Genomic DNA, 10,632 nt, shown 5'->3' with positions numbered 1-10,632 from the left:
CATCTCATTCCTTGATTGAAAGCTGGCTGAGTTACAGAAACTCTTGGGCCTACCCCAGGGTACTTACTACCAGAGCAGAGCAGGGAGGCCTGAGAGAGCTTGACAAGGATCCCAGAAGTCTTAGACTTAATGCCTGTTCTTATCTGGAGAAGTTTGAAGGCAGGAGACTGACTAGAACTACTATGACATCAAGACAAGGAGAGGGGAGTTAGAGTTAGTTGCACTGTACTACAACCACTTGGCATGTCAAAAGTGCATGAATTCCTTGAGCCAAATGGACACCCTGGCTATAGGTAGCCACCCTGGCTATAGGAACTCTCTGAAAGAACCTCGTCTGAGGAAACTACCTCTGACTGACAGCCGCCACACCTTCTCACCCCCTTATTCCCCCACCTCCACCATCCCAAAAAAAGAGGTACAACTAGAGGACAGAAAAGGTGAGGGGAGATCACCAAAGGTTACCCAGAGGAAAGATTACCTTTGGCATAAAAAGATATGTGGAAGTCCACCACAGTTTTGCCAAAGAACCCATAAAAGTGTTCCACAAAGGAGAGACATTTCCACAAATGTAAGAAAACTATAAATCACACCAGCCTTTGCCCATTTACCTGTTATCCATTCATCCCTCCCAAACCCAGAAGAGGGAGAAGCTGAAAAAAAAAAAAAAAAAAAAAAAAAAAAGCAGGCAGAGAAGGAAAAGTAAAAATGAAAAAACATGTTCTACCTCCCTTTCCTCAATGTGGGTTCCCAATTTACCAATCTTCCTGTCAAAATCCAAGCTGGCTCTTTTGTAGAAATTGACAAGTTGATCCTAAATTTCATATAGAAATGTAAGGAACCCAGAATCACCAAAACAAGCTTAAAGGAGAATAAAGTTGGAGGACTCACTCTGATTTCAAAATGTACTAAAAAGCTACAGAAACCAAGACAGTGTGGTGCTAATATAAGAAGAGGCATATTGATCAGTGAGGTAGAACTGAAAGCCCAGCAATAAAATGCTCACATTCACAGTCAATTGATTTCCTCCAGGATGCCGAAACAATCCAATCTATTCTTGGAAAAGAATAATCTCTTCAACAAACCGTGTTGGGATAACTGGATATTCTCATGCAAAGAAGTAAATTGGATCCCTTCCTCACACCATACACAAAAGTTAGTTTAAGATAGATCAGAGACACAATTACAAGAGCTAAAATTATAAATTTCTTAGAATAAAACATAGAGGGGCACCTGGAAGGCTCTGTCAGTTAGGCATCCTTGATTTCAGCTCAGGTCTTGATTTCAGTGTCATAAGATTGAGCCCTATGTTGGGTTCCACACTGGCTGTGGAGCCTGCTTAAGAATCTCTCTCTCCCTCTGTGTCTGCCCCTCCGACCCCTCTCTCCCTCCCTCTAAAAAAAATGACAACGTGGGGTAAATCTCCATGACCTCAGATTTGGCAATGATTTCCTAGATATGATACCAAAGCACACATGACAAAAAAGAAAAATAAATAAATTGGGCTTCATCAAGATTATAAACCTTTGTGCCTCAAAGGATATCATCAAGAAACTGAAAAGACAACCCACAAAATGGGGGAAAGTATTAGCAAATTCTGTATTTAATAAGGAACTTGTGTCAAATATATAAAGAACTCTTCAACAACTTAATAAGAAGAAAACCTAATTTTAAAATGGACCAATAATAAGCTTTGCGCAGTGGCAGTATCGTAGCCAATGAGGTTTATCCGAGGCGTGATTATTGCTAATTAAAATGGATAAATAATATTAGTAAACATTTCTCTAAAGAAGACAAAATGATCCATAAACACATGAAAAGATGTGTTTATAGCTTTGTGGAATTGCAATTTGCATATGGAAATCCAAATCAAAACCACAGTGAAATACCACTTCAAAATATTAGCCATTAGGGAGGCACCTGGGTGGCTTAGTTAAGCGTCTGCCTTTGGCTCTGATGGTAATCTTGGGGTCCTGGGGATTGAGTCCCACATTGGGCCCCCTGCTTGGCCAGAAATCTGTTTGTCCCCCTGCTCCTCCCTCTGGCTTTTTCTCTCAAATAACATGGAGGACATAGGGAGATGGAGAGGAGAATGGAGTTGAGGGAAATTGGAAGGGGACTTGAACCATGAGAGACTATGGACTCTGAAAAACAATCTGAGGGTTTTGAAGAGTGGGGGCGGTGGTGGGAGGTTGGGGGAGCCAGGTGGTGGGTATTAAGTAGGGCATGTATTGCATGGAGCACTGGGTGTGGTGCAAAAACAATGAATTCTGTTACGCTGAAAAGAAATAAAAATAAATAAATTTTTAAAATAAATAAATAAATAAAATCTTTTTTTTTTTGATAGCCATTAGGGGGCGCCTGGGTGCCTTGGTTGGCCATCAGACTCTCTTGGCTCAGGTCATGATCTCCCGCTTGGGGGATCCAGACCCAACCAAGACGCTGTGCTTAGCCAGAGTCTTTTTGGGTTTCTCTCTCCCTCTGCCCCTCCCCACTTAAATGGATGGATAAATCTTAAAAAGAGAAAAATAGTCAGTAGGATGACTGTCGGGGCACCTGCATGGCTCAGTCAGTTAATTGTCTGCCTTCCGTTAAGGTCATGATCAGGCATCCTGGGATCGAGTTCTGTGTTGGGCTCCCTGCTCAGCAATAGTCTGCTTCTCCTCTTCCTCTGCCCCTCTTCCCCGCTCATTCTCTTTCTCTCTCTCAAATAAATGAATAAAAATCTTTTTTTTTTAAAGGATGATTACAATGACTATAATTTTAGAAAGACATGATAAATGAGGATGCAGAGAAATTGCAAACTTCATTCATTATGCATGAGAACATAAAATGGTGCAGACACTTCAGAAAACAATCAGACAGTTCTTCCAAAGATCAAGCACAGAATTGTCACATGACCCACCAATCCTATCGCTGTGTATACACTCAAAAAAAATGAAAAATATATCCACAGGAAACTCGTACATAAATGCTTGTCGCAGCATTATATATAATAAGCAAAAAGCAGATGAAACCAAAATGTCCATTAACTGATGAATAGATAAATAAGCTGCTGCCTTTGGCTCAGGTCCTAATCCTAGAGTCCTGGGATCAAGTCCCGCATCGGGCTCCTTGCTCAGCACGGAGCCTGCTTCTCTCGCTGCCTCTGCCTGCAACTCTGCCAGCTTGTGTGTACTCTCTCTCTCTCTGACAAATAAATAAATAAAATCTTTAAAAAAATATATCCAGAATAAGAAAATCTATAGAGATGGAAAATAGATTAGTAGTTGCCTAGGATGGAGGTCCCTAGGGGGAAATGACAATAGGGTTTTTAGCAGTAATAAAAATGCTCTAAAACTGATCTTGGTGATGGTTACACTTAGTTGCACTACTAAGAACCACTTTATTCTTCATTTTATTTTATTGTTTAAAGATTTTGTTTATTAGAGAGAGAGAGAATGAGCAAGAGAGAGAGAAGGGGGGCAGACGGAGTGGGAGAAACAGACTCCCCTTGGGACTTTGATCCCAAGACTCTGGGATCATGAACTGAGCCAAAGGGAGATGCTTAACCGACTAAGCCACCAAGGTACCCCAACTATTTACTTTAAATAGGAGAATTATATGTTAATTACTTCTCCATAAAGCTGTTTCATATATATTTTATTTTGAGGTCCATCCCTAGAGATTACCATTTAATTGTATTGGAACATCAGGATTTTTAAAAATTTCTCAGGTGACCCAAATGTGCAGCAAAGCTTGAGAACCACGGATGTGAACTAATCATGGTTAGTAACTTACTGAGATTGGTTTAGGTTTGGGCATATATACAACTCTTGACAATGAGATATAAGAAGTTGGCTTGGATTTCTTGGAAAGCTACCTATGAGAGTTAAAGGAGAAGAAACCTCCTTTTTTTAATATTATGTCTGGAACTGCAGCAGCTGTCTTGTAACCATGAAAGGAGTTAATTGAAGGACAAATCTGACATACTAAGGATGGCAGAGAAGAAATATGTAAAAGTAACTGGGACCTGATTACAAAATTCAGCTCCTGAATTATATTGTCTCTATGTCATTTATTTCTGCTCTAATATTTATTATTTCCTTCCTTCTGCTGGATTTTTTTTTAAGATTTTATTTATTTATTTGACAGAGAGAGATCACAGGTAGGCAGAGAGGCAAGCAGAGAGAGAGGAGGAAGCAGGCTCCCTACTGAGCAGGGAGCCTGATGCGGGACTCGATCCCAGGACCCTGGGATCATGACCTGAGCCGAAGGCAGAGGCATTAACCCACAGAGCCACCCAGGCACCCCTGGATTTTGGCTTTTCTTGCTCTTCTTTTTCTCGCTCCTTTAGGTGAAAAGTTAGATTGTTTATTTGAGATTTCTCCTGCTTCTTCAGATAGGCCTGTATTGCTATAAACTTCCCTCTTAGAACAGCTTTTGCTGCATCCCAAAGGTTTTGGACCATTGTATTTTCATTTTCATTTGTTTCCCTGTAATTTTTTATTTCTACTTTGATTCCTTGGTTGACCAATTCACTGTTTAGTAACATGTTATTTAACCATCATGTATTTGTGGTCTTTCCAGATTTTGTGTGTATGTGTGTGTGGTTGATTTCCAGTTTCATAGCATTGTGGTCAGAAAAAATGCATGGTATGACTTCAGTCTTTTTTAATTTACTGATACTTGTTTTGTGGCCTAATATGTGATCTTTTCTGGAGAATGTTCCATGTGCACTTGAAAAGAATGTGTTTTCTGATTTAGGGGAATGTTCTGAATATATCTGCTAAATCAATCTGGTTAAGTGCATCCATCAAAGCTACTGTTTGCTTATTGATTTCCTATTTGGATGATCTGTCCTTTGATGTAAGTGGGGTGTTACAGTCCCCTCTGTTATTGTATTACTATCAATTAGTTCCTTTGTTTGTTATTAACTATTTTATGTATTTGGGTGCTCCCATGTTGTTTGTTTAAATATGTATAATTGTTATGTGCTCTTGTTGGATTGTCCCCTTTATTATTATATAGGATCCTTCTTTGTCTCTTGTTATAGTCTTTGTTTTAAAGTCTATTTTGTCTGCTGTAAATATTGCTATTCTGGCTTTATTTTGACATCAATTTGCTTGATAAATGTTTCTCCATCCCCTCACTTTTAATCTACAGGAGTCTTTAGGTCTGAAATGAGTCTCTTGTTAGGTAGCATATAGCTGCATCTTTTTTTTTCCACTCTATCACCCTATGACTTTTGATTGGAGTATTTAGTCCATTACATTCAAAGTCATTACTGACAGATAATGTGTTCATTGTCATTTCATTACTGTGAAACAGTATGAAATGCAACCACTTCATATTGTGTGGTTGATGTTGTTTTTAAGATTTTATTTATTTATTTGACAGAGAGAGCACAAGCAGGGAGAGCAGCAGGCAGGGGGAGAGGGAGAAGCAGACTCCTTCCAGAGCAGGGAACCCAGTATGGGGCTGGATCCCCGGACCCTGAGATCACAGCATGAACCAAAGGCAGATGCTTAACTGACTGAGCCTCCCCTGTTATTTACTCCTCTCCCCTTCCACCATGTTTTAGGTATATGGTGTTATATTTTAACATTCAATGGACAGTTGGGCTCTTTCCACAGTTTGGCTATTGTGGACATTTCTGCTATGAACACTGGGGAAAGAATCCCTTTTAATATTTCTTGTAGGGGGGCGCCTGGGTGGCTCAGTGGGTTAAGCCGCTGCCTTCAGCTCAGGTCATGATCTCAGGGTCCTGGGATCGAGTCCCGCATCAGGCTCTCTGCTCAGCAGGGAGCCTGCTTCCCTCTCTCTCTCTCTGCCTGCCTTTCCATCTACTTGTGATTTCTCTCTGTCAAATAAATAAATAAAATCTTTAAAAAAAAATATTTCTTGTAGGGTTAGGTTAGTGCTCATGAACTCCTTTAATTTTTGTTGGTATGAGACACTCCTATTCTGAATGATAACCTTGCTGGGTATTCTTGGCTGCAGATTTTTCCTTTCAGCACATGCCACTCCTGTCTGGCCTACAAAGTGTCTGATGCAAAAATATGCTTATGTCCTTATGGGATTTCCTTTGTATATAACTGTCTTCTCTTGCTGCTTTAAAATTTTTTTCTTTATTACTACTTTTTGCCATTTTAAACACTTTATGTGTCTTGGTATGGACCTTCTAGGGGTGAATTTGGGGGAGGAATCTCTGTGCATTCTGGATCTTGTTATCTGTTTCCTTCCCCAAATTAGGAAGTTTTCAGCCATTATTTCTTCAAATAAACTTTCTGTCCCCCTTTCTCTCTCTCCTTTTGGGATCACTATAATGTGAATAACTTTCCACTTGATGGAATAACTGAAAAGACTATTTTCAATTCACATAATTTTTTTTCCCTTTCATTTGCACAGTTTGGTTCTTTCCATTACTCTGTCTCCAGGTCATTAATTCATTCCTCTGCTTCCTCTAGCCTGTTATTTTGTTCCATCAAATGTACTTTCAATTTTATTTATTTTGTTCTTGATGTCTGATTGGTTCTTTCTTCTCTTTTTGTTAAGTCTCATAGATGTTCTCCACTCATTTCTCACATCCAGTGAGTATCTTTATGATCATTACTTTAAAGATTTTATTTTTAAAGATTTTATTTATTTATTTGAGAGAGAGAGGAGGGGCAGAGGGAGAGAAGGAATCTTAAGCAGACTTTGTGCTGAGCACGAACACAACACGGGGCTCAACTTCACAACCCCGAGATCATAACCTGCACCAAAAACAAGAGTAGGATGGTTAACTGACTGAGCCACCCAGGTGTCCTTTCATGATCCTTACTTTAAATTCTCTGTCAGGCACATTATATTCGTTTTTGCTTAAGTCTTTTGTTGTGGTTTGGTCCTGACCTTTCATTTGGGACATATTTATCTGTCTCTTCATTTTTTCTAACCCTCTGTGTCTATTTTTGTGTGTTAGAAAGTCAGTTACATCTCTTGCTCTTGAGAGTAACGGGCTTATGAAGATAAGGTCCTATAGTGCCTTGCAGTGCAGTGGCACCTGTTTCCCTGGGCCTGGTGCTTCAGAGAATATCTCCTATGTGTGTGTTGTATATACTCTGCTTTTAAGTCTTAGCATCATTCTCCTCCTTTCCAGTTGTTTGCAAAGGTTCTCTTTGCTTGTTGTGGGGAATGTTTTGTCCCTAGCAGGAGTAGGGCACTTTTTAACAAAGTGTGTGCTGGTCTGCCTGTGAAATGAGACATGCCACTGCATCCTTAACTGAGGTCCCACAAAACACATGGGTTTGGAGTCAAGGTGTTATTTATTCACATGCTAGTTTGTAAAAATTCATGAATGCAATAATTATTTCTCCTTTATTAAGCTACCTGTTTATTTTTTCTTTTTTCTCCCTATCTTGATTTTATCTTGGGGGCTATTGGTTTCTGTCAGTTGTTTTTGTTTTTTTTTTTTTTTCCTATTTGTATTCATTGCCTTTGTTTCTTGCTATTTTGTGCCTATATGCTTCAGAGGTATTTTCTTTCCAGTGTGGGAAGTAGTCATACACAGTACCTATCTGGAGATAGTAATATTTTAAGATGTTCCTTTAAATCTATAATGTTTATGGAAGTAAAATCCAGGGTATTTTCTTGTCCTTGGTATCTGTGAGTGACCATTCATCCAGGGTAATCAAAGGTCTGAAAGTTTCTCAATTCTTTTTGGTGTTGTTAATGAGATAACAAACTTGCTTGAAGGGTTACTCTAAGTATAGACTGACTTCAACCCACTCAACATGTACCCCCCAAGGTGTTGGCTCCTAGTTAAAAAAATATCCTCTAAATGGAGACCATGCTTGCTAAGGGCTATTCTGAAATTCATAGTATGGATTTGAGCCCAAAGTCTAAAACCTCAGAACTATAAGCAGGAACCAAACTGGAATGAGTTACTGTATTAACCCTGAAGGTGAACATGGAGTAAAACAGGACTCGTGGAGGCTCTGGAAATGACATGTGCCCCCCTTCTCTAGGAAGATTGCACAGCAACCTCCCTGAGTCTTCCTGACACTAATGGCTATTGTCTACTCAAAAGATCAAATCAAATAGAATTTCCCTTAGGAAGAAAATATTGATTTTACACTATGTGATACTTCCTTTTTATTTTTTCCCTCCATCCCCAAAATAGAGGCTTTTTTTGTAGTTGTTTCCTATCTCTGTTTGTTGACTCCTAAACCTTCTCGTACCTGTCAGGCTAGCTGATCAACAAACATCTATGTATGTGGTCCTATGCTGGGAGGAATGCCAAGAATTCAAGGAGTTGGAAACCCTTCTGATGGGGGGGAGAGGGGCAAACTTGCAGGGAAAGGGGGGAAATGGTTCTTCCCAGAAACCTAGCAAAGCTTAATTACAATGTCACAATTCAGGTTGCCCTCCCACTCCATGGTTCTTAACCCTGATTGCATATTAGAATCATCTGAGAAGCTTCCCACTTCCAGACAACTGAGTCAGACTCTTTGGAGTTTGAAGTCCCCAGGATGGTTATTTTATTAAAGTTCTCCAAGTGATTCCAGTGTGCAGACAGAGTTAAGAATCCCAGCCTTGCATTTAAGAATGTAAGTTCATATGCATGCTATGACTGTGTCTACTGCCTAAATAGAAATCATTGATCAGCCTAAGAAGCTCATGGAGAGATTTTCATTCTCTTTGTTTCTCACCATATAAAAATACTACCCAAACCAACACTGCTCAGCACGACACCACTGGCTGATGCAGCACATTCCTGACAACCATTACCCCGAGGTCCCTGTGAATCACTACACAGGTTTTTTTAGTTAGCCCTATTCTCCTCCCACATGGGAGTAGGAAGTAGCTGTCTCCATTGCAATAAGCAGCAGACTAGGTAGGACACAGAAGACTTGGATTCTAATCTCATTTTTCCCCTAACTAGTTGTAAGGCACAAGGCAGATCATTTTAATATCTCTGAGAGCTTAAAAAATGGGATGACTTCACTGTCTGGTCTATTTCACAGACTTTCATGAATATCAAATAAAATGTGAAAATAATCATAAACGATAAATTGCCATGTCACGATAACAACGTGACTATGCTTAAGATCCCCTGGGACAAAGCAGAGTTCCTTCTTCCCTTATTTTCTCTAGGTAGTTCACAATGCAGTGTCGCCTTTACTTTTAAGGGAGAGCATGTAGAAAAAGAGGTGGAGAAAGAGGGCCACATGTATAAAAAGGCATTTTTGCATAGTTTAGGAAAGAATACCATGTACCCATTGAGAAAATGAGATTGTTCTTTAAGACACACACAGAGTGATGTTAATGATACATTGTTAGGTAAAAAACTAAGTTGCAATACAGTACTAGGGTATGCAAAATTTATATAATAATAAGTTTGTTAGTGCATGAACCATGTCTAGAAGTATACATTCCAATCTGTCAACACCAGGATCTTTTGAGAGGGAGACTTTTATTTTTTCTTTGTTTATTTCTGTTATATTTGAAGAGTTTGGTGATGAGTGTATTTCAATTTCATAATCTTCAAATACATACTGAAATGCAAATCAAGGGGAAAGAGAGGTGGTGAGGGTTTAACAGCCTAAGGTTAGTAAAGAGTCAGAGAAAAATGTAATTGCCTTAAAGTTGTGCTCATGCTTGTATCCAGACAAAGCATGTTCCAAAATTGTCCAATTCTCACAGTCCTTTAAATCAACAACTTTAAGAATTCGCAGAGAAGATAAGTGGTGGCAGAGGCTGAAAATGGTCAAGAGTTTTGCTTTTCAAGAAGGAGGAAAGTATACATTCTGGAAATCACAAACTACAAAGCTTGAGACTAATCAGGAAAAATCTAGAATGGATTATTAAACAATTGGTGAACATTTAAAAGGGCATATGATGATCATCAGCTGACATGGATTCACTAGGAACAAACCAAGACAAAATAACGCATTTCTTTTTGGTAGATTAAAGAGATTATCATAGTAGCTCAGGGGAATATCGCAGACTTAGTATATCTTGATTTCAGCAAAGCTTTTCACAAAATATCTTACATCATTTTGGAAAATATGTGAAATGCAAATTATTAAGTAATTCATAGCTAGTTAAATATCATATCCATATATTGGGGCATATGTATCCAAGAGGGTGCTGGTCTTTGGTCCCATTTTCTTTTGCATTTTTATCAACAAAATAGACATTGATGACACAAATATGGGAGAACTAGTTCACTAGTTAAACCTATATTCAAGATATTCTTAGTTTATTTGAATGTCAAGCTGAGACATTTATTTGAATGTCAAGCTGTTATAGGATGAGAAATCTCCATTCCATGTAAGTAAGACTTCTTAACTACTTAACTTCTTAATTTCTTAACTACAGTTGTCCAACAATGGATTAGGCATGGGTTTTCAGTTAAAAAAAATCAGGAGGGTGAGGGAGATGGGCCTATCAAATGTTCTGCAAATGCAAAATTGTGTGATTCCAACTAGAAAATTAATAACAGACACTAAGTACCAACAGACTGCAAAGATAATGAAAGACAATATAGGGCATAATGTTTGTTTTCATAGACAAAATAAATCTTGAATGGAACCCTGAGGAATCAGTAAATGGGTATTGATACATGGAACAGGGTATGTCATTCCAGGATGTCATAAAGCATAGAAGCAA

The 10,632-nt window shown here is 38.8% G+C and overlaps 1 pseudogene; it reads left to right on the top strand.

Annotated features, from left to right (window-relative positions):
- Nucleotides 1-1,686: 1,686 nt before the first annotated feature.
- LOC131837339 (U4 spliceosomal RNA) lies at nt 1,687-1,852 on the top strand (annotated as a pseudogene).
- Nucleotides 1,853-10,632: the final 8,780 nt, after the last annotated feature.

This window comes from Mustela lutreola, chromosome 7 (genome assembly GCF_030435805.1).
Source record: "Mustela lutreola isolate mMusLut2 chromosome 7, mMusLut2.pri, whole genome shotgun sequence".
Lineage (NCBI taxonomy): Eukaryota > Metazoa > Chordata > Mammalia > Carnivora > Mustelidae > Mustela > Mustela lutreola.
Note: the sequence above shows the minus strand (reverse complement) of the source record. Positions and strands in the feature narration are given on the sequence as shown.